This window comes from Phyllostomus discolor, chromosome 13, assembly GCF_004126475.2.
Source record: "Phyllostomus discolor isolate MPI-MPIP mPhyDis1 chromosome 13, mPhyDis1.pri.v3, whole genome shotgun sequence".
Lineage (NCBI taxonomy): Eukaryota > Metazoa > Chordata > Mammalia > Chiroptera > Phyllostomidae > Phyllostomus > Phyllostomus discolor.
In genome coordinates this window covers 7101654-7129313 of record NC_040915.2, presented here as the reverse complement: position 1 = coordinate 7129313, position 27660 = coordinate 7101654, and the positions used below count along the sequence as shown (strand labels likewise).

At 43.3% G+C, this 27660-nt stretch overlaps 1 protein-coding gene and 2 pseudogenes across 2 annotated transcripts in view; 1 reads left to right on the top strand and 2 right to left on the bottom strand.

The window, feature by feature from the left end:
• Window positions 1–10402: 10402 nt before the first annotated feature.
• On the bottom strand, window positions 10403–14221 carry LOC114510339 (annotated as a pseudogene).
• Window positions 14222–16990: 2769 nt separating this feature from the next.
• AFF4 (AF4/FMR2 family member 4) overlaps window positions 16991–27660 on the top strand; it is a 92296-nt gene continuing 81626 nt past the window's right edge. For both annotated transcript variants that reach the window (XM_036014860.1, XM_036014859.1), the window contains exon 1: window positions 16991–17436. The gene's annotated coding sequence lies outside the window, so the exon portion shown is untranslated. The remainder of the gene's footprint in view (window positions 17437–27660) is intronic.
• LOC114509330 overlaps window positions 17146–27660 on the bottom strand; it is a 27937-nt pseudogene continuing 17422 nt past the window's right edge.

Sequence of the window (27660 nt, the reverse complement as noted above, 5' to 3'; positions counted from 1 at the left end):
GGGGGCCCCAGGACAGGATCAGGGGTGAGCCCCATTCAGCTGCCACTGCCCACTGCTCGCCTGGTTACGAGTCTCCTAGAGCCCTTAGAGTTTAGGAGGAAGTAAAGGTTCGTGTCCCAGAAGCAGCATGAGCGTGCTATAGAGTGAGCCCACCTGAGGCTTTGTGCTGAGGGCTTTTTATCTTTTCTTTTCCGGGTGAGAATCTTATGGGAGGGTTTTAACAGAATATTCACGTGCTTTCCAAGTGCAATTTTAATATGCTGATGTGTCAGAGTGAGTGCACGGGCGGGTTGGAAATATTCTTTGGTCTGCTTTACAGTTTTATCTTGAGCCTGTCTGGTTTTAACGGGGTTTTCCTTATTTGTTCCCCTGACTTCATCTGTCCTTGGGGTAGCTGGCACAGATGACATTAACTGGGTCTCTGTTCTCTATTTCCCAGGCCAGGGAGATTTAAGCTCTGTATTCCCTGGTCAGGGAGGAGAGATATGACCCATTTGCTCACAAGTGTCCTTGGTTGGGGGAGATAAGGTCTTGCGATTCACCAGCTGGCTGGAAGTTGCTCAAACTGTTTGGCTTTGTTTAATTTTCTTGTCTCAGTTTTCCCATCCCACTTGCCCAGGAATTTTCCTAGCTTCTCACCATCCTGTCTGACTCATAGAACTACCTTTTGGATTCATCGACTTTCTCTGTTGTTTGTCCATTTTCTATTCTATTGATCTCTGCTCTGGTCTTTATTATCTCCTTTCTTCTGCTATATTTTGGGATTTATTTGCTATTCTTTTCCTGTTTTTTTTTTTTTAAGGTGCAAGCTGCAGTTATTGATTTGAGACATTTGGTTTTTTCTTAATATTCAGTACTATAAGTTCTCCTTATGCACTGCTTGCTAGAGAGGCACCCCATAAATAGTAATGTTTTGTTTTTATCTTTGTTTAGTTAAAAACACTTTCTAATTTTCCTTTTGAATTCTTCTTCTACCCATAGTGTATTATTTAGTCTCTGTGTGTTACAGAACACAACAAGGGGGGCCTGGGATGATATACTATTATTGAAAGAAGGCCCCGGGTCCGTTATGTCCGCCGCCAGAGGAAAGACATCTCTCAATGCCAGAGATTTGTGAAAAGGAAAGGAAACGTTTATTTAATGCTATACAAACTTAAAGTAGTGACCTAATGTCTTCACCAAAATCCCAAAGTCCCTTAAAACATCCACAAACAGACACAGTCCTTCCCTCCTTCCCCCTTTGCCCAGTCCAGAGTACCGTATCTCAGGGAAGGAAATAGAAGTCCATGGCTCAGGCAGTCCTCTGGTTCTTCCCAGTTAGTACTCCCTCTCGACTGGGAGACCTCCCTGGGTTCCCGGCACCCTCAGCTGAGTTGCCAGGATCTCTGCTAAGACCAGGTGGTGGTTCCCCCTTCTAAAGCTGTGGGGGCCCCACTCTGCCAGGCCGCGTGGTTCTCTCCTCAGGGCTGCCGCGTGGTTCTCTTCTCAGGGCTGCAGGAGTCTACACTCCCTCAAGTCCGCGTGCTTCTCCTTCTCAGGGCTGCACATGGCTCTTCTTCTAAAGCAGCATGGTTCTCCTCCTCAATGGCCGCCAAATCTGGGTTTTTAAATCCCCGCGGCCAATCTTCCTCTGCAGCCCCATTTCCGACTCCTCCCACACTTGGCTTCACATGTCGGAACTCGTATCCTTCCAGCTTTACTGGGCTGCCATCATGAGTCTGGGCAGGCGTGGCCCCATGTCCTGGAGCCAATCCTCTCTGAGCTCCCATGCAGGCGCTGAAACTCAGGGGACCGCCCCCCCAGTTACATCTGGGTGGGGAAGTTACTTCCATTCCCCTGGCTTAGAGCTGATCACAGCTACCGAACTTATCTATGCAACCAGTCAAAGGTTATAGATATGCCAAACAACCACGCCAGAGTTTAGCTGCAAGGCTGTTGCTATGATAAACAGCTCTCAATGGCCCTGCTCCATTTGTCCCTTCCCCCAACCCACACCCTGGGGGGGGGGGGCGCGGATGGAGACATCCCAAAATCTCCTGGACACCTTAAGTTCTGGACCTCATTTCAAATGCCTATTTGGGCCCCCCCCTCTTGGCTGTACCCTGTAACATGTGTATTGGGGATTTTCTGGAGATGTTTCTGTTAGCATTTCCTAATCTAATCCATTGTGATCGGGTATACCTAATCCATACCTTGTATGGCTTGAATCCTTTTACATTTCTTGAGTTTTGTTTTTATGATCTGGAATATAGGCTACCTTGATAAACATACCTTACCGAAGTATATTCTTTACAGGTATGTTCTGGGTGCACTTCAAAAAGAATGGTATTTTGCTATTGTGAGGTGAAATATTCTATAAATGCTAATGTAAACAGGCTAGGCATGTGGATAAAGACTGGAATGAAATCGAACCAATATTAAAAAATTAGACTTTAGTGTTCATTAGTGGGTTTTTTTCCCCATAGAGTAAATTGCTTAAAATCATTACAGCCATACGAGAGAAAATTATGTTTTGGATAGTGATTATTGTTAGACCACCAGCCTCCAAAGTGGTTCCCAAGGACCCTCATTTACTATTCTGTGCTTGTGCAGTCCCTCCCCACACTGAATCTGGACTAATCTATGTGACCAGTAGAATAGTACAAAAGTGGTAGTGTGTGACTTCAGAGGCTAGGTCATAAAAGGCATTACAGCTTCTGCCTCACCTCCTGAAACACTCGCTGTGGGGTAGACAAGCCTCAGTGCCATGAGGATACTCCAGCAGCCTGATGGAGAGGCCCCTCTGGAGAGGAACTGCATCCTCTGACCAACGACCAGCAACGGCCTGCCAGCCACCTGGGGAGCAGCGCCTCCACCCCCAGCGAAGTCTCCAAATGACTAGACCCTCCCGAGAGACCCCAAGCTGGAACTGCCTGGCAACACCACACCTGAATTCCTGACCCACAGAGATTGTGAGAAACAATAGTTATTGTTGTTTTAAGCCACTAAGTTTTGAGTTATGTGTCCTGTAACAATTTAAAAACTACTCAAGCTCCTGTGTTTTAAAGGAAAGAATTATTAAAAGGCCCCGTTCAAGTTTCTGCTCAAAGTTCATCTCCTTTGAGAGGCTCTTCCTAGCAACCTAGCTAAAATAGCGCCTGCGCTCATTCTATCCCTGTGCCCTGCTGTTTCCACTTTGTGTTTACAGCTGAAAGTTTAGTGTGTGTGTGTTTCTTTGCCACAAAAATGGAAGCCCTGTGAGGACAAGGACTATTTTACTCACTACTGCCTCTAAAGCCTAGAGTGCTTATAAAATATTAGCTGATATATGATAAGTACTCTATAGATAATGCTGAAAGAATGAATAAACAAATGATAAAGTCATAATATTCACATTTGCCTTAATAATATACTTGGATTTCATTTGGGGGGGTGGGGTGGGCAATACACGTGAATACCATGAGCCCTGTGTGAATTTGATCTCCTTAATGTTTCCATTAGAATCATGACAACAAAACTTTTTATTCTTTCTTAAATTAATTTTTATGAACACAAAACTTTTTAAAAGAAGTAATCATGTTCACATTTGTGCTTTTTGTTGATTCATGTTTCCTCAAAGGGCATTGCCGTAGGCAGCTCTAAAACGGCCCCAGGGACTCCTGAGCCCATCACTCCTGTTCTGTAGGGTCCCCTCCCACCCTTCGGAGGCCTGCCTCGTGCTGTCAATAGGATATTGCAGAAATGGGTGTGACTCCGGAGGCTAGATCATAAAAGACATTAAAAATGTTAAATGGCATATCATATTACAGCTTTATTTCTCCACAAAAAATAAAAAATGGAAAAGAGGCTGCAGCCAAAGTTTCTGAGTGATCCATTTGTTATTCAAGAAAGGAAAGCCATTTACTGATGGTTACTTCATTAAATCATGTTTGATTGTAGCAGCCAAAGAAATCTATCCAGAGAAAATTAACTTGCTTGAGATTAATAGCTGTTCCAGTTGCTTAGAGTTGAAGACACTGAGAGCAACATCAATAGTCAATTAAGAAACAAGGTAAATGATAGCAACCAGTTTTCTTTGACTCTTTTATTTTTTTAGAATAGCTTCCTGAGATATAATTAACATACCACACAATTCACACGTGCAACTATTATGAGAATTGATTTTAGAACATTTTTATTATCCCCAAAAGAAACCCTACATCATTAGCAATCATTACTGGTTTCCCCCACAACCACCCAGCCATAGGTAACCACTAATCTCTTTCTGTCTCTATAGGTTTGCCCACTGTGGACATTTCATAGAAATGGAAGCATTCATTATATTGGATTTTGTGACTCCCTTCTTTCATTTAGCTTAATGTTTTCAAGATTAATCTATAGTATAGCATGTATTAGTATTTCATTTTCTTTTCGCCAAATAATATTCTTTTGTATGGACATACCACTTTCTTTATCCATTTATCAGTCAGGCATTTGGGTTGTTTTCCAGCTTTTGGCTATTATGATAAATAATGTTGCTATAAATATTTTTGATAAAGTTTTTTAAAGTTGATTTTAGAGACAGGAAGAAACAGAGAGAGAGAGAGAGAGAGAAGGAGAGAGAGAGAGATCAGTTTGTTCTGCTTATTTATACATTCATTGGCTGATTCTTGTATGTGTCCTGACCAGGGTTAGAACCCACAACCTTGGCATATCAAGAGGACTCTCTAAACAACTAAGCTACCTGACCCAGGCTTGTACAAGTTTTTGTGTGGACACGTGTTTCAAGTTTCCTGGGATATATATATACACACCTAGGAATGGGATTTCTAAGTCACACAGTAACTTTATGTCTAACCTTTTGAGAAACTAACAGACCATTTTCCAAAGCAGCCATTTCACAATCCCACCAGCAATCTATGTGTTCCAATGTCTTCACATCTTATCAACACTTGTAGTTATCTGTCATTTTGATTTTAGCCATTGCAGGGGATGTGAAGCAGCATTTCATTGTGGTTTTGATTTGCATTTCCCTGATGGCTAATGCTGAGTGTCTTCACATGTGCCTCTTGACTGGCCATTTGTATATCTTTAGAGAAGAGTCTATTCAGATCCTCTGTCCATTTTTCTTAAACCTGAGTATTTGTCTTTTGTCTTTTCACTTTTTAATGGTGTCCTCTGAAGCACACAAGTTTTTAATTTTGATAAAGTCTACTTTATTTTTTGTTGTTGTTGCTTCTACTCTTGGTGCTATATCTACTAAGTCATTGCCTGATCTAGATCTTACCTAGATTCTCTTCTAAGAGTTTTGTAGATTTAACTCTTACGATTAGACCTTTGGTTCATTTTGAGTTGATTTTTGTATAGTGTAAAGAAGCATTCCAACTTCATTCTTTTTCATAGGGTATCCAGTTGTCCCAGCACCACTGGGGGAAAAGACTATTATTTTCTCATTGAATTGTATTGGAATCCTTGTTAAAAGTCACTGACCAGGCGGTTTGATGGCTTATAGTGGTGAAGGGTTACTGTGATTGTTTGAGCTTAGGGTTGAGCTAGAAATTTTTGCAATTGTGGTAAGATACATATACCATAAACTTTAGCATCTTATTTTTCAAATGTACAGTTTACTTGGTATTAAGTACATGCACATAACTGTGCAACCATCACCACATCACCACAATCTGTTTCCAAAACTTATTTCATCTTGCAAAACTGAAACACTATAGCCATTAAACAATAATTCCCAATCCCTCCCTTCCCCAGCCCCTAGAACCATCATTGTACTTTCTGTTTCTGTGAATTTGACTACTCTTGATGCCTCGTATAAATTAAATTATACAATATTCATCTTTTTTGTGACTAGCATGTTTCACTTAGCATTATGTCCCCAAGCTTCATCCATATTGTAGCATATATCAAGATTTTCTTCCATTTTAAGGTTAAATAATATTCTTTTGTATGAATGTACTACATTTGCTTCTTCATTCATCCATGGATGGACAGTTGGGTTGCTTCCACCTTTTCACTATAATGAATGATATTGTAAGATGGACGTTTTTATTGAGAACTTCCCTCAACCACTGTTGAACACTAAATGGTTTGGAAATTAGCTTTCGCTGAACACTCAATAATGCTTCTTAATGAGCTCAACCTAAAATTACAAGGTGAGCTGTTTATATGTGGAACTTTTATTGCAGTAAAGTTGTTTCAGTAACAATAACTTTTTTGAATCACAATTTCAAGTTGCTTTAAATACTTCCTGTGCAGTTAAAAGTTACAGCAAGAACTAAAATGTCCATTACAAGTAGGAGCATAAAATAGAGTAAAAATAGCCTCTTCTACGAATGGTGTTGGCAGATCTGGATAGCTACATGCAAAAAAATGAAACTTGACTACCAGCTTACACCATACACAAAAATAAACTCAAGATGGATAAAAGACTTAAAATATAAGACGTGACACCATAAAAGTCCTAGAGGAGAACATAGGTAGGAAAATTTCAGATATTTCACAAAGTAATATTTTCACCAGTATGTCTCCTAGAGCAAGAACTATACAGGAAAGAATAAACAAATGGGACTATATCAAATTAAAAGGCTTCTGCATGGCTAAAGAAAACATCAGCAAAATGCAAAGGAAACCAACCATATAGGAACATATATTTGCCAATGATACCTCTGACAAGTGTTTGATCTCCAAAATATATAAAGAACTAACATGACTCCACACCAGGAAGACAAAAAATCCAATGAAAAAAATGGACAAAGGACCTGAATAGACACTTCTCCAAGGAGGACATACAGAGGGCCTGCAGACATATGAAAGGATGCTCAGCATCACTTGCCATCAGAGAGATGCAAATTAAAACCACAACGAGATACCACTTCACACTGGTCAGAATGGCCATCATAAACAATTCAACAAACAAGTGCTGGCGAGGCTGTGGAGAAAAGGGAACCTGAGTGCACTGTTGGTGGAAAGGCAGACTAGTGCAGCCACTGTGGAAAACAGTATGGAAATTCCTCAAAAATCTAAAAATAGAAATACCTTTTGATCCAGTGATTCCCTGCTGGGATTATACCCTAAGAATCTTGAAACACCAATTCAAAAGAACCTATGCACCCCAATGTTCATGGCAGCACAATTTATAATAGCCAAGTACTGGAAACAGCCTAAGTGCCCATTAGTAAAATGAGTGGATCAAAAAACTGTGATACATTTACACAATGGAATACTATTCAGCAGAAAGAAAGAACTCCTACCCTTTAAGACAACATGGATGGAACTGGAGAGTATTATGATAAGTGAAATAAGCCAGGCAGTGAAAGATAAATACCATATGATCTCACCTGTAAGTGGAACCTAATCAACAGAACAAACAAGCGAGCAAAACAGAACCAAAGACATGGAAATAAAGAACAAACTGACAGTGACCAGAAGGGGGGAGGGGGATAACAGGGGAAAGGAGGAGGAAAGTCAAGTCAAGGAACATGTATAAAGGACCCATGGACAAGGACAATGGGGCGGTGTGGGGAGGGAGAATTGAATGTGGGAGGGCAGGTGGGCAGGGCAGGTGAGAGTAATGGGGGAAAAATGGGACAACTGTAATTGAACAACAATAAAAAATAAAAAAATGTCCATTGCAACACAAATTTGTAGCATATACCTTTTTTGAGGTTAAACTACTGGGCCTACAGTGTCGTTTCACTTCAAATGTAAAAAAACTTCATTTTTCAAATCCATTGAACCGTACAATTGAGTACCTCTCATTCCATCTTCAATTGGAGGTGATTAAACGTCAATGTAACGATATGTTCTCAGGCATGTGTCAAGAGAATAATTGAATAAAATTGTACACATTTCTTCAAAGCAATGAATTTTTTTTTTTTGCACAAAGCTATTTGAGTTTTATTTTCCTCAGGTCGGAGATTCATCTTAACGTGCATGTGTTTTTAAAAGCGTACCAAGGTCTTGAACTGTTCAGAGCAGACATTAGACAAGCACAGGGGGCTGAAAATTCCTATTTAAAAAGTGGGAATTGAGGTGGGAAGTGGGGAAGAGCACAGATGATGGGGTGACAGTTGATCCTGCTCCTCCCAAAATTGAATCTATACTTAATTCACATTATGGGACCCGGCGGTTGGGTGTGCTGAGCCGCATGCACTGGGTCCTCCCTCAAGGTTGTTGGTTCCCAGTTCCTTACCACGCGGCTCTGAGCAAGGGGAAAGGGCTCCTCCGGAAGACTCCTCTCCAGCCTCTGAAGGGTCTCAGCACAGCCCACAGGGAAAGCTGAGTCTCCTCTTCCCTTCGGAGGCACGTTGTAAGTGGCACATGTCAGAGGAAGGCTGGGCCACGTCATGGCCCCGGGGCAGAGGACTGGTATATTTAAGAACAGTTATTCGAATGTGTTTTCCCTTTGATGCCTGTGCTCAGAGTGGACTCGCCGCCCCCCCCACCCCCCCATACACATTTCCGCCAGAAAGAGGTGAGGCCCGGAGACTGGAAGCCACAGGTCTAAGGCCAGAGCTCTATCAGTTATTTACACACTTCCGGTCCCTAGCACTTGAGTAGCTCAAATGCGGGGGAGTGCTGAAGTTTTTCTCTCTCCCAGCTGGAACTGGTAAAAGGCAGCTGGGGGATGGGATTGGCTACAGAGAAAAGTCCTGGGTCTTTGGACCCCATACCCCGGGCAGGCTCTGGCAGACTGTGAAGAGCAGAAGGTCACTAGGGCAGCAATCTGTAGTCCCGAGGTCTGAGTGCCAGCAGGGGACCTGCTTGAGGCTAAAGCTCACGCAAGAGAAACAAGCAAAGTAGGAAGAGGTGCCTGTGGTGGGAATTTAGGGGGGCGCCACTGCGGACAGCCACAGACCAGTAACCCTTGAGCAGAGATGGAGCACTGTTTCTGTTTGTGCTCCTGGAACTGCTGGCTCCCCAGCCCTTTCTCGTACCCCCACCTGGGACACAGGGAGGATAAGACTCAGTGGTTCAAGAACAGGAACAAGGGCCAGAGGCCTTCATCTAGTGGTCTCGGTGGAGTTTGCAGACAGTCCCTCACTTTGGCTGGGAAACCTGGGAGACTGCAGTTTTATACCTGCACGCTTTCAGAAGGAGGGGCTGCAAGGGAGAAGCTGTGAGTGGTTAGGTGGTAGATGGAGGGGCTGGGAGGCAATCCTGCTCTCATCCCCCTCCATTCCTCACTGGGTCATCTAGATCCTGTTCTTACACCTTTGTTCTCCAGAGACCCAGAATTAGGCGAGGATGACATAAGGCTGTTGAGTTTCATGTCTCCGAAGAGTGAGGTCAAGGGCAGTTCCTTCCCTTCAGATGCTTTCCACTGCTCAGAAAGGGAATGGTGGGATTTGGCGAGCGGGGGGAGGGACAGTAGGGGCAGAGGAAAGCTTGGGGATCAGTTCACTTTCTCTACACTCAGACCGGAAACCAAATATAATATCTTCATCATTATAAAAGAGGAAGAAAACCTGTATAAACCAAGATAAATAAATAGTTTTTAACCACTCCAATGATGAAAGCATTAGAGGGCCAAACCTAAGGTTTTGAAAATAGCACAGAGAAAGACTTTAAAAAATATATAAAATTTACCAAATCACAGCTCAAGTGTTCCAACCCAATAAAAAACTATCAGAAACACAAAAGAACTTTTGAAATAGGATGCTACCTCTCGAAATGTGAACAATATACAAAACAACACAGAAACACAAAAATGCAAAGTTAAAGAAAGTAGGTACCCAGTGGCTCATCTTCAACTGACAGGAGTGTGTCACGCATTTCATATCCATTATGGCAACAGGATCGGCTGACCAAATAAGTGCAGGAAGCTAGAGGCAGCCTGAGGCTGCCACCAGAGGACACCTGCCCAGCTTTGGAGACTCTGGGTCTGCCTGTGAACCAATCTAAAATTTTATTCTTCATTGGAAGGGAGGAGAACCAAGTTCAAACATAATTCCTATATAATCCCTTCCTAAATCGATTTTGGTTTTTTTCCACGAGCAACTTGATTTCTACTCCTTTCCCAAGCTACCTCGTGATCTTACTGCTGATGTTCAGAGCTACCGATGGCCCTTTCTTGGGGCCAGGGAAGTTGTTTGATTCATCTGCCTCTTCCAGAAGGGTCCCAGCAGTCCCAGAGGTGTCCAAGAATGCTGTTTCCATTCCTTCCTGACCCAAACATTGTGAGGAGGGCACAGGGGCCGTGCTGGTTCCTGTTCCGAAGCTGAACTTGGCTGGGTTTGGAGGGAGCCATAGGAAACCCATCCACTCATTCAAACAAACTGTTCCGCCTCTGTGGAGTTACCAACAGCATGTTTCACCATATCTCATCCAAAATCCCAGTCCCCGGTGAGGAGTTGAGAAGATACAGGCATGTACCTCCCCCAGCGCAGGGTTGTCTTCTCTCCAGCCAGACCAGACTGCTCTGGTGTCTGATGTCATCCGAGAATGACACACAGCCCAAATCTTAGGGCGGGACAGCCAGGCTCAGAAGGGGGTGGAGGTCCTGAAGGAAGCTGCAGGATGCCACACCTGAGGTGGCGGAGGCACTAGAAGTCCAGAAGGGGACATTGAGGAAAACCAGCCCCAAGGTTGGGGCCAGGTCCAATCCCATATCAAGCCTCCAAATTGGATTTCCTGGGTCACACCCTCAAGTGACCCAGAAACAGCCTCAGGCTTGGGTGCCTCACTCCAAGGTGGGAGGCAACACTCCCTGTTGGCCCTAAATCCAAGTCCAAGTAACAAACCACAGGTGCAAGGAGTCAGACCACCTCCATGTGAGCTCCAGGGTGCAAAGAGGAATCTCTGTGAGGAGCACCCCAGGTGCCCCCAGCTAAAAGCTCACCTACAGGAGAGGGTGCCTGAGAGGCCAGAAGGGGGTCAATGGATGGAGGGCACAAACCCTCATTTGATATTCATTGGCTTCTGGGGTCTTCCAAGAGCGAGAAAACCTTCCAAGCACAAGTGGTCTTTCTAGTTCCTTGCGGTCAAGTGAGAAGCAGGCTTTATAGAGAAGAAGACATTTGAACTCCAGGGGCCGAGAGAGCCCGGGTCTTGAGTGATAATCAGGGGTTCTCTGAGAACCAGCTGTCCAGAGCCCCAAGGCAACCCCCACCCTTCATCATCCTGTGAGGGCCAGCTTGCTCCCCTCTGAGCTCTGTGATTCTGCTCCAAGATGACTGATGTTGATCTGGAGTAACACTTCAGGAGAATCGCATTCAGATGAAGAATCACTTGGATCCGAGGAGAAAAGGTGAAGGAAGTTGTGCACAATACTTCATAAAACTACAGTTACTCCAGCAGGAATGAGGTGTCTGACCTCTCCTCTGGGCACGTGGCTGTGAGAGGACCCTTGGCTGGGTCTGTAGGGTGTCTGCGTAATTGAAGGGAACTCAGGGCAGGGATGGGGAAGGTGGGCAGGGGGACATACATCATTATAAACAGCAAACCTGGAGCAATGAAATTTCAGAAAAACCCGAATAAGCCCACCGTCACCTCTAGCCCTAAGATATTTTTAAAAGTCACATGGCAACAAAAAAGGAAACCCCTTTACCCCTTTTAAACCTGGTCAAGTGGGGGGAAATCAAAGGTAAGCAGAAGAAGAGGCTACGTCCTGTGAGCACACACAGCACATCCCGTCCTCCCTAGAATCTCTTTCAGTGTCACAGGCTGCAGTCTCACTGCTAAAGCCCTCCCCACCTGGCACTCTGCTCCCTCCCCTCCCATGCAGCCCAAATACACCCTCTCCCCCTTCAGATCCTCAACACCAAATCTCATTCTGACTCTGGCTGAAAGTAGGAGGCCACCACATTCAGACGTGGGACCTGACCTTGAAGTGTCTGGAGTACTGCTCTGGGTTCACAGTCAAGACCTCAGCTGCTGCCCCAAGCTTCGCAGTCCTGGCAGCACGTGCAGCTTTCTTCTCAGCATCATATACGTTGTGAGGGAGGGGGTCCATGATGGCCATGAAGTAAACCTCCTTCTGGGGACACTTCCTTGGTTTTTCATGGCATAAACATCCACAGAAGGCTTGAATGCCCGAGGACCAAAGGACCGAGGAAAGCTGGGGAGGTTGCCGGGCCATCCAGAGGTGTGCCCCGAGAGCAAAGCAGGTTGCCGCCCACCTCATCATCCTCATACTCCCTGTCCTCTGCCCGCTCCTGCACCTCCACCTCCACCTCTTCCTGCTCTGCCTGGTCCACGTTGCGGATGCCTGCTGGCAGACTGTAGTCCATGATCTTCAGCTGGGCCAGAAATTCTATGTCCTGTTTCAGCTCTTCCAGGAAGTTTTTTTGTACTCTCCTCTCCCATGCGCAGCTTCTGCCCTTCATTGAGGAAGTCATGAGTCATTACCTTTAAATTCTGACAAGTCCTTGGCCTTCTCCTTGTCACTCGCTTCTCTGGGAACAGCAGAATGCTTGAGATCATACTTGCAGTGTACAGTGAACCCATGGCTGGATACCTTCCTGGTGACTGCCATGTAGGTTTCCACTCCATCCACCATCAGGCGGTACACACCCAGGAACTGTGGCACAAGGGTATGCCCGAGACACTCTGCTATGAACTAGTGGTACTTCTGTAAGGTGCTGTGCATCTCAGTCAATCCTCACCTGACATAGTCTTGATGACAAAGTGCCACCTCAGCCCTGGCTGTCCCTATTGATATGGGCACTGGGCATCCTGGTAATCCTGAGGCAATGCCAAACCTCTCCGGAAGATTTCGCAACACCACGGGCTGTACTCTTCAAAGTGACTGGGAAGGTTCTCCTTTTCTGAAGAGGTGATTGTCCACCTTGATCTTCCTGTATGCTTTGGAGTCATCTGGCATCATCATGACAGGGGCAGAGATGTCGCTCAACTTGTTGATTATGTGGCTCACTCCCCACATCAGGACACTGAGGATCTGCTCGCTGACCCGGAATTGCTTCACTTTCTAGTGCACGAAATGCTTCTTCTCCGGCTGGGTCTTGCTGGCGCTGCCTGGTGGTGCTAGTGCTGCTGGACCTGTGCAGGGATGACGGTGGCCACCATGTGGGGGCGGCCAAGACCACACTCCTGCCAGTGGCCCCAGGCCTCCTCCGCCTGGTCTCCGTGCTCCGTCACCACAGTCGCACCTGTCCCATTCACAATGAATATTATTAATTAATGTCACATGGCAGTGGATAGCAGTGTTTCCCATTATCAATCTGTGTGAAAACATGTTTTCAAAACTGAAATACATAAAACTGCGTTACAGATCAGCACTAACAGGAATATTTGAAATCACTTTTGATGATAGGAAATGCTAACTTTGAATCCCAGTTAAGTGAAATGTTACCCCCATTCTCCACTAAAAAAGAAAATGTATTATTCTCTTTAGTGGACTTGAGTTATAAATCAATAACTATATTTGGATTTCATTAAAAATTTTCAGAAAAAAGTAAAATCTATTACTATGTACCTGCATAAAAATAATTGTTTTTGACACTTGTCCTACAAAGCCTAAGATATTTACCATCTGGCTTTTGCAGAAAAAAGTTTGTCAACCTCAAAGAGAGAAAGAGAAAGAGCTGAAGATCAAGTCTTAGGACACCCCTATTCAGAAGTCAGGAAAAGGTAAAGGATCTCCAGCAATTGAGACTGGAAAGCAGCAGCCAGGGCAGTAGGAGGGAAACTCTGAGAGTGCGGCGGTGTCTCACAAACAAAGAGAAGAAAGTGTTTTCAAGTAAGGGACAGTGGCCCAGTGTGCTAAATGCTGCTAAGGTAAGGATAAAGGTTCAACTTTTGGGTTTGACAGCGTGGGAATGCTTGGTGATCTCGGTGAGTGGTCTTGGTGGCACGATGGTCGAGGACAAGAAGATCGAGAGGAAAGGGTCGAGAGGTTGAGAAGACTAAATAACACAGCCGAAGTGTTTAGTGTTGAGCTCAGCACACAGCATGCGCAGTAGTTATCACCGAAGCAGACACGTTTGGTGCTCCGCCCACTCCCCCTTGCCGCTACCATTTCAGGAACATCAGCCTGGCTTCTGACGGTGCGGATGTTTTTTATTTTATTTGCTGGAGAACTTTCTCTGGCCTCTGGAGCCTGCACTGCTCACAGGGAACAGGCTGGAGCTGTTGGGGAATTAACAACCCCAGGAGCAGCCAGTTGTATAAATACTCTTGCCCCTTGCTTCTCAGATAGGGTAACTAAGTTATGTGTTCTGCAGATCTCCCTAGCAGAATTAAGAATGGCACAATCTGGATTGTAGAATCACACACCTGAAACCTATATAATTTCATTAACCAATATCACCCCAATAATTCAATTAAAAAAAGAATGGCAAAGCTTGGCACTTGTGCAAGTTGAAACCCCCCCTCCCGAAGTTTGATTCATAATTATGACACCCCAGGTCACGGTGGAGATTTCAATTGAGCACGGCCCCAAATGTTAATGGCCCTCAGCTCAGGCTGAAGAATGACGACAGAATGGGACACTGAGAACTGAGACCCTCTACATCCACACAGATTACAACTGTGGTAGCTAAAAAAAGATATTAATACTTTCCCTCCCACCTTCTAAGTTCTTCTGGCTGGGCTAATAACACAACTTAGCAGAGACAGAGGAAAATCAAAGTTTAATACATGTGAATGGTGAACTCACATAGGCACAAGAATTCCATGAAAATTCCAAAGACAGTGAGGTGACATCAGTTATATAAGACATACTTGGATGAAGGAGAGAGTGGGGAACAGGGTATTAGATTTCAGAAGTAAGAATAGTTGATTTATAGGTGGTTGAGGAAGAACAGGGCACACGTGGCCACAGAACCCTTGCTAAGTGACTCAGAAACAATTCGATATACACGGGCACCTGCCTGGACACCTCATGTTGACCATGCTTAGTTCCAATTCATCTATGGCTGTCTCCTAAAATGTCCTTCCTGAAGCAGGTTTCTGTCTTGTGGGCAGGAAAAGTGGAAGGTCAAAGAGTCTTTCTGAGTCTCTTGTTTCTTAATAAATGGCTTATAATCAATACGCCCCCCCCCCCCCCCAAATATCAATATCCCCAAAGCAGCTTCAGGGTGGCAGGATTTTGGTTCCTCCATAGTCAACAATGGCATAATTTTATTGTGGTGTTGTCATCTTCAACATGATACAATTCCAGAAACATTTTAGCCAGGAAGAGAAAAATTGGAAGTAGCTTTATTGTTCATTTCAGGAATTTCTCAGAATCCCACTTAAATGAACATTGAACTCCTCAACTCTTCAGCTAATTTTAAATGACTGCTCATGCTGTGTGGTGAGCAGAAAAGCGCCCCCCCCCCCCCCAAGAAGTCCATGTACTAACCCTTGGAACCTCTGAATATGTTGTGTTATATGGCAAAGGGGAATTAAAGTGGCAGATGGAATTAAGGTTGCTAATTTATTTGACCTTAAAATAGGGAGATTATCCTGGACTATCTAAATTGGCACACAGTAATCACAAGGGTCCTCAAAATTAGGAGAGGGAGGCAGAATAGAAAGTCAGAGTATCTTATTTAAGACGCAAACAGTCACTGCTGTCTTTGAAGATGGAGGACGCAGCCAAGGACCTTGGGGCACCCTCTGCAACGTGGAAAAGCCAAAGAAAGGGATTCTTCCCTAGACCCTAGAAAGGAGTAGCCTTGCCAACACCTTGACCTTTACCCAGGGAGACCTGATCAGACTTCCGATTTATAGAATTGTAAGATCATAAATTTGTGTTGTTTTAAGCCCCTAAATTTGTGATAATTTGTTACTGCGGCCATAGGAAGCCAATATACTCTCCAGTGTTACGGGTACCAGGTTTGTGTGCCCAATGCTTCAAACGAAAAGTCCAATATTCAATAGGTCAGAGTCTAGAGCAAGGAAAGGTTTGTTGATCTAGAAGGCCTAGCTTGAGAAGAGGGGAGAACTAATTCTCAAACCCATTTTAGGAGAGCTCAAAATTCAGACGTGTTGTGGAGGGAGGATGAGCGAGGAAGAGCTGGGTGGGAACTGTAGACAGGAGCTGAACAGGATTAGGGATGGGAGCAGCAATTATTTCTCACTGTTTTGAGTTTGCTTTAATACTTTCTTTATATACAGATATATAGATAAAATCTATGTAGATTTACATAAGAGTGACGCTTAAAAGAAATAATAGGCGGTTAGTTAAGAATCTTAAAACAGAAAAACATATACTTAGACATGCCGGTTGAATTATCAGCTTTTAGGGCTGACAGGAACTTTTTCATATGCACACTCTTTGTAATTTTCACTTTTATTAAAAACAATCAAAATGTTTGCTTCAAATTTACTAGTTAGAAAGAAGCTTCAAAGTTTAAAAAAAAGCAGCTTCATGGAAAGAAAACAGGTGAGAGGCAGGGGATTATAAAGTGTTTTCCAAATGATGAACCAGAGGTAGTGTCTCTGGACAATTACTGTACAGGCTTGGATGAGACCCTTTGAAAATCCCGCCTAGTCTGTAACTATTATTTGACCTTCGATTAAGTTACAGCTTGCCCTGACTAGTAGGATGTTAAGCGGTGAAGGAAAGTGTTCAAATGATACCCTGAAGACGGGGATTAGTGGCGGAAACTGTTCCGATGACCAAAAAAAAAAAAGAGGGGGATTCGCTTGGCTTCCCGGGAGTTCAGGCGAGGTTGTGAGCACCCTCCCGCAGGAAGTGCCCGGAGGCGGCTCGACTACCTTTTCGGCCGGACCTGCGGAGGGCCCTGGACTCAGGGCTCCAAGTCAGCACTGGCAACAGGTCTCAGGGCTTCGGAGGCGCGGACGGCCTGAGCCCTTCCCCTGAGCCCCACAACCGGTGGATCCGGCTGGGCCCGGCACCGCCCCCCGCTAGCGGCTACGCGCAGGCCCCAATCTGCCCGTCCCGCCCTCCGAACGCGGCCGCCGGGCCCAGGAGTTGGGCCCCGGTATCCGGGGCCGGCGCGGGGCCCGGCCGGGGTCCTGGGCCCCGACAGCCCAGCACACCAGCAGCTCCACCGCAGCTCCGCGCACTGCGGCCGTGGCGGCCCACCGCCCCCGGCTTTTCCGGCGGGGAGGGGCGCGTCGTCGTCACGTGACGCCTCGCCAGCCCAGCCCAGGTCACATGGGCGGTGCGGCCGCTGCGTCAGTCACAGTCCTGGCTGCGGGAGTCGAGCCGTCGTCGTCGCCGCCGCCAGCTGACGGGGCGGAGATACGGGCGCCAGGTCCCGGTCAGCCCGCCCCCGCCGCCTCCGTCGGCCGTTCCCGGCCCGGCCCGACCGTCATGGAGCGGGGCGGGACCCCCGCCTGTTCCGTGTGAGGTGCGTCGTCGCCGCCGCCTGCGCTCCCCGAGACCTCGCCAGCCCCCGCCGCCGCCGCCGCCCGGAGTCCCTCGCCCTTGGCAGCTTGTCGCCGCCCCCCGGGCGGCATCGAGTGCGCGTCCGGTGAAGTGCAGGCCCGGCGCCGCCGCCGCCGCCGCCGCCGCCGGGAGATGGTTCGGGCCTAGCGGAGCCGGGACTGGAGGTGAGAGGGCCGACCGAGGGCCGGGCCGCGCCGCGGGGCCGCGGGCGGGCTTGCGAGGGGGAGGACAGGCTCCGCCTGGTGCTCGGGAGCACCCTCTGGGCCCGGGCCGCTCGATCCGCCTTCGTCTCCCACCTTGGCGTTCCACCCCTCCCCCCAAATAAATAAGCTAACCCAATCCTAACAAAAAATCCCAGAAATCCGTCTTTTCGCCGTCTCTCCCCTTCTGACCCTTCCCTCAGAAATTCCGTTCACTGTTTCGTGACTTCTTAATACCCAATTTCGAGTCATTTCTAGTTAAAAAATAGGCCTAGGTTTTGGCTATCATAACCCAACTAGTTCTCGCTTCTCGCGATCCTGCGCACCGTCACCCCCACCCTGCAAAAAAAAGGGGGGGCAGATTCCTCCTGTGAGCAGCGGAGGGGGCTAACTAAAAACGGGAATGGGGGGCGTAGTGCCCGAGTCCCCCGTAACTTCTGAGTCGGCCTGGTGGCCGGTCGCCCGGAGCGCGGACGTGGATGTTGATGTTCGCAGGCCTTTCCTCCAGCTGCCTGTCGGGGCCCGGGGTTAATCTCGTAATTGACGTCAGTGCTTTGTTCCTTCCACTTTGCTGCTCCTTCCACTCTTTGAGGATGGATCGGGGGCTATAGGAGTTGAAGGAGTGTCTTCACTGCCTTTTCTTTCACGAACGGTGTCGTTGATACTGGGTTGAAAGGTCAGATGCGAAATGCTTCGGGATGGCGTTCACACTAAGACGAGGAGTTCGACGCAGGGATCTTCGACTTTAGTTGCAATTCAGAATCGTAGGATCTCTCTCCTGCTGGCCGATCTCTCTCCTGCTGGCCGTAGGGTTTTAAAACTTAGGCCAAACCCCATTTCCCGTGACCGGTCTTTTTCTGGACGAAATCTAAGCTGTGTGCCTGAGTGAAGGGGAGGCTTGCAAACGTGACGTTTGAAATGGGTGTTACTTTTTAAGGCCCCGGTGTTAAAAGCTCAAACCTTTGTTTCATTCTACAAAGCTTTATGAAGTGCTTGTTGTATTTAACTGTTCTTTAACTTATCAAGATTGAAATATTTATGAGAACGTTCTTAATTTGGCATTTGATGAAGATCCTTTGTGGCCTCTGCTTCTGCCTGGAATCATCTTTGGTCGTCTGTGCATAAAGAGGTGTTGGCAAGTGGCCACTTGGTTTTTAACAAAGCTGGCTTCTTTAAATTTCTCAGGGTTTTTTTTTTTCCTTATTCATCATTGCGTTTTTCAGTCTCCAAACATTAAAATTTTTTTTCAAGAAGTTGTTTTTATTATATTTTAGAGTTAACTTAATCTGGAAGCAATCAGTGTATTTTTATTGTTATTTTTTAATACCAGCAGTTTCATTCAGTCTGTGGTGGCTTGCAGGCCGATGGACTGGTTTTCATTAGCTCTATAGGAACAGTAGGCAAATTTTACTTTCAGTAACATTTTGCATCAAGTGGGACAAGATAGGATGTCAGTGAATGACCCAACTTTTACTGTTTGATTACCAAAAAAAAAAAAAAAAGAGCTTAGCTGTGTTAATTGGAAAGTGGTCTGCAATTTTGGGGGTATCAAGGTAATTATTACAATGCTTTGGTGAAGCTATGCAATTAACAATTCTTAAAGATAAGAATATTTTCATTCAGATTCACTTTCTACTTGTCAGATGACATACATTCTCTTCTGTGCTCTTGAGTTACTCTATTACTTTTGTAACAGGTTATACTTTCTGCTTCGTGTTGCAGTTTTCTTATAGGTCTTTTGTAGTGTCTTTAGAGCAAGAGCCTCTCTGAATCCTCCCTGGTATTTTATACAATTATTAGATTGAATTTGAATATGATATCCAACCTAAGATTCCACTAAAAGGTAAGCTAAAGAAAACTAGATGAGCCAGTGACCAGTATTTGGAAAGTGACTGTCAGGTACAGAAGATGGCAAAAGATGAGACCTTCGGGAAGTTTTTTATCTGAACCCATTTTGAAGAGTTAAAGTAAATTTCATGGTTTTATATATACCTGAGAGGAACAAAGAAAACAAGTATTTCTTCTTTTGTGGCCATCTACTGGTTTAGAATGGAGTCCAAAATATATGAGCTCTCTTAGTAATATTTTTCATAAAACCAAAGAGGCACTGTTTAAGTATTAAAGGTACATGTGGTCAATGACCCAGAAGTACAATGTGAATTACAAAAATTGATGCCTTAAATTTTATTTTTGCTCTATTTTACGGATATCTTACCATAAAAATTTTCTTGTATAATGTAAAGGTTTCCCAGCTTTCGAATGCCCAGTCCTTATGTCTTAACCATTTCCTTTTTCATTTCTTCTGACAAGTTGGAACCATTATATTTTATTTCTGGGAGGGTGTATTCCAGTCTCGGTTATTGTGAAATAAGGTGTAGTCAGTGACTTAAAGACTGCTTAAAGCTAACCTGACTTGTTACCTTGCCGCTTTTTCCTTTGGTTTAAGAAAAGCACTCCTACTTGTAGTATCTTCCTACACTCAGTCACGTTGGTTATTTGAAGCGATATTCTCATATGTGGAAGAGGGCAGTAATAAACATTCCAGTTACTAAGTTTTGGCTGATCATGTGCATTCCTGTTTGTCTTGATGTTCATTTTCACTGGCATCATATCCTGAGACTTTTAATGGTACTGGCACATAGAAAATGTTAGAACCTCTGAACTCATTTCCAAAATATTCCAAAAACATTTTAATATTGGAACTACTCATTCCATTTGTGTAAAATCTACCTGTTTCATCAGCTATACTTTATTTTAAAAATCTGTAACCTGAGGAAAGGCATTTCATGTAATTTTATCTCTCTTGGAGTGCCTGATGAGCCATGGTGGTGGCTTTGAGACAGGTAGACAAAGCTTCTTAGTGGGTGCTATTTTAAATTAATTATTTTGATCATTTTCTAGGATAGGTAAAATAACTTCATGCATTCTTTTTCCAAAGTGTGTGTGTGGGGGCGGGATGGGGCTGAGGAATCAGGGGTTGATTGATATGAATAGATTGTCCTGGAAAGCCAGTATGGTTTCACTGTTCAGATATGGTCATGGTCTGTCCTGGGACTGGGCTTGCTGGGACTGCTTGGGGCCCGAATGAGTCTCCTTTGATACTGTCTGTTTGGAGCTGCGTGGTGGGTTGTGACTTTTCACTTTGTGTTTTTTTTCCTCCTGTCATTATTAGGGTAGGGACAGTTTTATGGAGAGTTGAGTACAGGTGAATACTTTGCATAGACAGGTTTTCCTACCTCTTTGCAATTGCTTTGATTCTTCCATCAGGAATATCACTTTTCTTCTCTTGTTCTTTACCTGTTAAAAATTACCATCTTTTTAAGACCCAGTGCAAGTACCATTGCTTTCCTAGGGTTTTACTTGATTTGATTTCTTCACCCTACTCCACTTGTGACCTACTTCCTTGGAATACCTGTATCACTTTGTATCTCATTTATTTGTTAGGCAGCCAACTCTGGGTCTGTAGCCTGCAGTGACACAGAACACAATGTATCAGGGAATACACACTAGTAAAATAAGGATCGTTACACTGTTTCATTATGTTATCTCTAAAAAAGTAACACATTCCTCAATATCATTACATATCTAGTCATTGTTCAAATTTCCCAGATTACGATTTTAGCTTTAACAGTTTGAATAAGGATCCAAATAAAGGGGCATATATTACACTGTATATGTGTCTCAATCCTTTTTTTCCTTCATTCTACAGGCTGCTGTCTTGTCTTTTTGTTCATGTTCCGGTACAGGTGGTTTGTTAAAGAAACCAGGTCTTTGCCCAATGACAGCAATGTCAAACTCATTTTCACCGGGGGCCACATCAGCCTTGCGGTTGCCTTCAAAGGGCTGAATGTAATTTTAGGACTGTATAAATGTAACTACTCCTTAACAGTTAATTGAGAGCTCGGCACTGCTGCTGGGTAGAAACAAGGTGGTGGGCGGATGAAACAAGATGGAGGCCTGAATTCAACCTGAGGACCTTGTGTTTGCCACTTGTGCCCTGTGAGATTTCTCAGAGTCTGGATTGTGTTGACTGCATCCCTGTGATTTGGTGTAACATGTTCCTTTGCCCCCTGTTTTTCCTTTATTAGTAGTTTATATCTAGAAGCTTGGTCCAATTCAGGGTTGAAATTTTTTAATGGCAAGAATGCTTCAGAGGTAGTGTTGTGTGTACCTCCTGTGCACTGTTTTTTAAAAACAATTTTATTTGTTTTTAGAGAGAGGGAGAGAAGAGTGTATCAGTTTGCAGGAGGACGCTCAACTCACTGAGCCACACCAGTCAGGGTTCTGTGCACTCTTAAACCTTCAGCTTGGCCTCTCATCCTACCATGCCAGTGAAATTGCTCTTACCAAGGCCACCCGTGACTTTTATATTGCCCGCTTGTATAATCATTGCTTACTCCCACCTCTTTTGGTACTTGTATTGTTAATCATTTTCTCCTTGATGTTTTTCTTCTCTTTGATATTTCTTGCGTTTCTATCTACTAGCTGCTGCTTTGCAGACTCTTTTTTTTTTTTAAATTTAATCTTTATTGTATTTTTTCATTACCAGTTAGTCCCATTACACCCCCTCCCCCCAGCAATCACCACACGGTTGTCCATGAGTCCTTTCTCCTTTTTGCTCAATCCCTCCACCCCTAAGTGCCCCTCCCCACTAGCTGTCATCTGCTCTCCGTCTGCGTCTGTCTCTGTTTTGCTTGTTAGATCGGTTTGTTCATTAGATCCCACATATGGATGAGATCATATGGTATTTGTCTTTCTCTAACTGGTTTATTTCACTTATTTTTTTTTTTTACAGCCAAGTAGTATTCCATTGTGTAAATGTCCCATAATTGTTTTATCCACTCATCTTCTGATGGATACTTGGGCTACTTCCATATCTTGGTGATTGTAAATAACACTGCAACGAACATAGGTGCTTATGTTTTTTTCAAATTGGTGTTTTGGGTTCCTTCAAATATATTCCCAGAAGTGGGATTGCTGGGTCAAAAGCCAGATCCCTTTTTAATTTTTTGAGGTATCTCCATACTGCTTTCCACAGTGGCAGCACAAGAGTGCATTCCCACCAACAGTGCAAAAGGGTTCCCCTTTCTCTACACCGTCAGCATTTGTTTGCTGATTTATTGATGACAGCCACTCTGATAGGTGTGAGATGGTAGCTGGCAGACTTTTAATTCTTGCCAATTCTTTGCTATATTGATAGTTTTGGATTTTAGTCTTAGCATTCCCTTTTCACTCCTCTGTGTGATCCTGTCCATCTGTGTTGCTTTCGCTATCATATCTAAGTGTTTTGTGGGCATAAGAACTCTTTCATCCAACTGAATACCCTCCCCCCCTTTAAATAGTCTAAGAGGCAATTTGTTTTATTTAGGAAAGAAGAATTTGTTGGGAACATGCTAGGTATCCCGTGAATTCTAAGAAAGGCAATCAAACCATAGGAGGACAAGTAGAACTCGGGAATAGCTTGGATCCAGGGGCTCCAAATATGGTTAGGAGTGCCTGTCTCTCATAAGATGCTCTTAGTATATTCAGTTAGTTTTCTTGCAGCAGACCAACTTTAACATTTACTGCTATTCTGAGTTTGAAATCTTGTATCTTCTGGTATCAGAGAGACTGACCTGAATCTCAGTCCCAAGCCCCAGAAAGGGGAGTCATTAGGTTATGTGTCCACCTCTAGGCTACAACTTTGGCTAGGGGACTACATTGTAATATGTAGTCCCCTAGCCAAAGTTGCACCATCCCAGAGACAAATGGAGTAAAGGGCACTCTTAAAATGTAGTTGGTCTGCCTCATTCCTCCATGACTATTCAGTGCACACACACCCAGTCCCACTTTTTCCCGTATGTATATTAAATATGTTAAAAACAAATTTTATTACAAGAATAGAGAGAGGGGAAGGGAAGGAGAAAGATAGGGAGAGAAACATTGATGTACAAGAGAAACATCAATACACAAAAGAAACATCGATCAGTTGCCCTTCTCACGTGCCCCCAACTGGGGAACCAGCCCATAACCCAGGCATGTGCCCTGACTGGGAATCAAACTGGCAACCTTCAGTTCACAGGCTGGCAATCAAACCATTCAGCCACACCAGCCAGGGCTAAACATAATTTACATATGCCAGCAAAAAACCCTCATCTCTTCTATGGATACAACCCAAGTTCACATCTAGCTATATCATCCAGAGGTCATTGTTCTCTGAGTCCAGATTCTGAAGGTGATATATCCTCTGTCCATCAGCCTAGATATCTTTTGTCATGTCTGAAAATTGTGGGCTAAAGACTAAATTTAACCATCCTTAGCATAACTTATACACAGTGGTTAGGAACTAAAGTAACTAAAGCTGATCCGATAGTCTCTGTGTAGACATCTACAATTGTAGGAGTTCATTATGTGTAGGTTAACTATTCTACCACCTCTCAAACCACTCACCCCCAATCCTGCCCTTTTCCTGCCTTGGAGAGTGTATGGCTATCATCACTTTTCCCAGAAACCTGCATGTTGTCCTTGATTCCACTGTTTTACTTCTCACATATGATTTGTCCCAAGATTCTACTTCCTTAATATCTTTGAATCCAAACCATTTCTCTACATTATCTACATTCCTACTATTACTACCTTAATCCAAGCTTTCATTTGTCACCTGGACTATTCCAACAAGTCTTCTCATCTGTTTGTTATTGCCATTCTGATCTACAGTACACCCTGTACCACAATGATTTTTCCCTGGAAACTGCAAATCTGATTTCATTAGTTCTCTGCTTTAAACTTCTTAGTGGTGGTCCATTTTTTATAGTATTCTTCTAACTGGGGATTCTTAGACATTAATGAGTTTTATGTTACTTTCTAAAGGACTGCTTTATAGCCAAATACTCCCTTGGGAGTTTTGTTGCTGGGTTTAGATTTTGTTTATTGTTATGTTTGTGCCAAACTATAGTGCCTTTACTAAGATGATATTGCAGTGGCTTAGGAGGGAAAGATGGTAAGTAAAATTGGATCGTGTCACAGTATGTGTTAGTGTGGGCAGGCCAAATCCAAAAGAGCCCTGGCATTGTAGGTGGTATCATAATTTCACTGAGAGATGTTTCTGGTGAATACCATCTTTATAATTGATCAACATGAAACAGTTTGAAGTATGGGTATGTGTTACCAACTTCAGCAGTGGTACTTTGTATGCAATTAATGTAGATTTCAGTAAGGTAGGAAATCACAAATGAACAAGATTGCCAGAGTTAACAAGTGAGGCCTCTTTAAAATTGACATTTAAGGACTGCTAGCTGGTCTGGTGTATAAAGTTGTATTTTCCAAACTAACAAATAAACACAGTTATCGAGTCCATTTTGTTTAACATATTTATAAGCATTTTCTGTATTAGTATTATTGAAGTCAAGTTAAAGAAGTGGTTTAAAAATATAGAACCAGACCTGAGATAATGTATTCCCAGGGTTTAATACATCATTGGTCTAGTTCCTGTAAACCAATGTAATCTGTCACGTTCATGTTATTTTAAATTTTGTTTTATGTTTAATATGTAAAATTCTAGTTTTGTAGTTACATAAGAGCTATAAACATAATGAGTTCATACCTAGTTTTATACTTCTGCTTTTTTATTAACATTATAATAAGTCAGAAGACTCTTGGAGTGTTTCTCGGAAAAAGTGGGTTATGTGGTAAGCTTTAAAAAGGATGTAATTAGAAATGGATGTAATTAGAAATGGGGAAAGTGTGGTACTTACTAAGTAAAGGGGCCAGTCTGAGTAAAAACCGGGATCTGAATGTGTGTAGGTTATTTTCAGGCTCAGATAAATACTGAAGGCTTTATAAAAGTAGGTAAGAATTGAACTGTAGACAGCTTTAAATCCTGTTATTAATGACTTAAGCATAAGAATATCTTCATTAGACCTATTTTTTATAAAGCTATAAAAGTAATTATCAGTGCATAAACCAGAGTTTCCAGTAAGATGTCTTGTGTTTTAGATCTTTGTATGCTTTTAAAATAAAAAAACTGAATCAAACTATTTTCTTTATTAAAGGAACTGTACATTTTGACCTTTAACCATTCTGTCTGCCTATTTATTCATCTTGGAAGATGATTGGGAGCAACAATTTTTGAAATAAGTTTAGACTAGTTAAATTTGGTTTACACAGTTCTCAAATATTAGTGAAAGGAATATAATTTGATTTGGTTTTGGTTCTGAAACATACATAGTATATGTAACTGCTTCTGAAACAGATACATTGTATGTAACTGCAGGGACAGCGTGGGAAGAGCATGTGCTATTACTGAGATACCCATTGTCTTGAGGGAGGCAGCTGGTTACATGTAATAAAAAACATATTCTTAGATTTACCCTTAATTTGTGAGCATACTTGTGTATGTAATAAACATTTCTTCTCTTGAATTGAGGTTTTACATTGTCTTGTATTTTTAAAAGAACATCAGTTCATTAGTAATCAGTCTGGCAAATATTGTTTAAAATTATTTATTGAACAGTTGAATGCCTAATTAGATAATAAGCATTGCTTGTGATACTGTTTGGTCCCTAAGATGAGGAAGTAAAGTTTTGCTTTACTAAAAAAGCTTCATGGAGAAAGCGAATTGAGTTATAGTTAAAGGATAAGAATTGTAGAGTTTAACAGATGAACAAATAAATGTTTCAATACTGGTTTGTCTGAAGTAATTAAATGCAAATGTTAGAGTGCTAAATTAAAATTGCAGAATAGTTTCTGATTTTAGTGTAATATGAAGTACTAATTATTTCAATTGTGAAATATTAGTATTTTTTTTAAATTTTATTTATTTATTTTTAGAAAATGGGGAAGGGAGGGAGAGAAACATCAATGTGTGGTTGCGTCTCGCAAGCCCCCTACTAGGGACCTGGCTGGCAACCCAGGTATGTGCCCTGACTGGGAATCGAACTGGTGATCCTTTAGTTCACAGGCTGGCACTCAATCCACTAAGCCATACCTGCCAGGGCAGTATTTTGTAATGTTAGGTACCTAATGTCATGATGTTTGTGTATTATTCCCTAGTAAGTGAGACAATGTCTCCTTTCTAACCAGGCTGTGAATTTCATTAGATTACTCATTCAAGTGATTGTCTATTGGGTTATGTTATAGACATACAGTGCTAAATAAAACAAACACATTCCCTGATTGTTGTCTAGTGGGAAAGGAAATATTAATGAACATCAAAATAAATATATACTTGTGATCGAGTACTCTGAAGGAAAAGGGAATTGTCTGCATGAATCTTCTGAAGCTGGAAGAGCACCACAAGTTCAGTAAGCCCCCTAAGAGGCCCCTGGTGGGAACCAGGGGAGGGTTGTAAGATATAAAATGAATCTGATGAGCTAGGCAGGAGTCAGATCAGATAGGCCAGATCAAGGCTCTGTAGGCCCTGTTAAAGACCTTAAAGTTTATCTTAAGGTAAGTGGAAAGCTTATTAAAATTTTATAAAGCTGGGGGTTGGATATCATGATCTGGTTTGTGGTTTAAAAACATCACTTTGGCTGTTGTATGAAATGTGGACTACAGAGAGACCAGGGGAACCAGGAGTCTAATTAGAAGGCTGTCACATTTGTCCAAGTTGGAGACAAAAATGATGGCTTTTTTTTTTTTTTTGAACAGTGGAAGTAGAGAAAGAAGTGAACAGATTAACTCAAAATATATTTTGGAGGCTGTGGTTATGGACTGGATATGGAGAGAGGTTGAAAGGAGGATTCAGCAGTAGAGGTTGGTAGGAGAGGATCACTGGAATGGGAGATGGTGGAGGCAGGGGAAAACAGATCAAGAAATCAATTTTGGATGTATGAAGATTGAGATTCCTCAGACCAAGAACATGATCAAACAGGTCTTTAGGTGCTTGGCTCTTTATCTCAGAAGAGAAAGGTCTAGTCTGGAGCACATTTGGATATTTGGATTGTAGGCATTTAGATGCCATTTTAAGCCATGAAATTGTAGGGAGAAAATGTAGACTAAAGCAGAATAAGACCCATGGCTGAGCACAGAGGAGCGAGCAAGAGGTACTGGGAAAACTGGGAGGGCCATGGTTACAGAAGCCAGAAGTATATTAAGGAACTTAGTACCTGAATGTGTTGAATGGTAGGTCAACTAAAGCAATAAAATGTTTTTTGGCTTTAGCAACATGGAAATCTCTAGAGATCTTGGCAGAGGGATAGAGTATGGGAA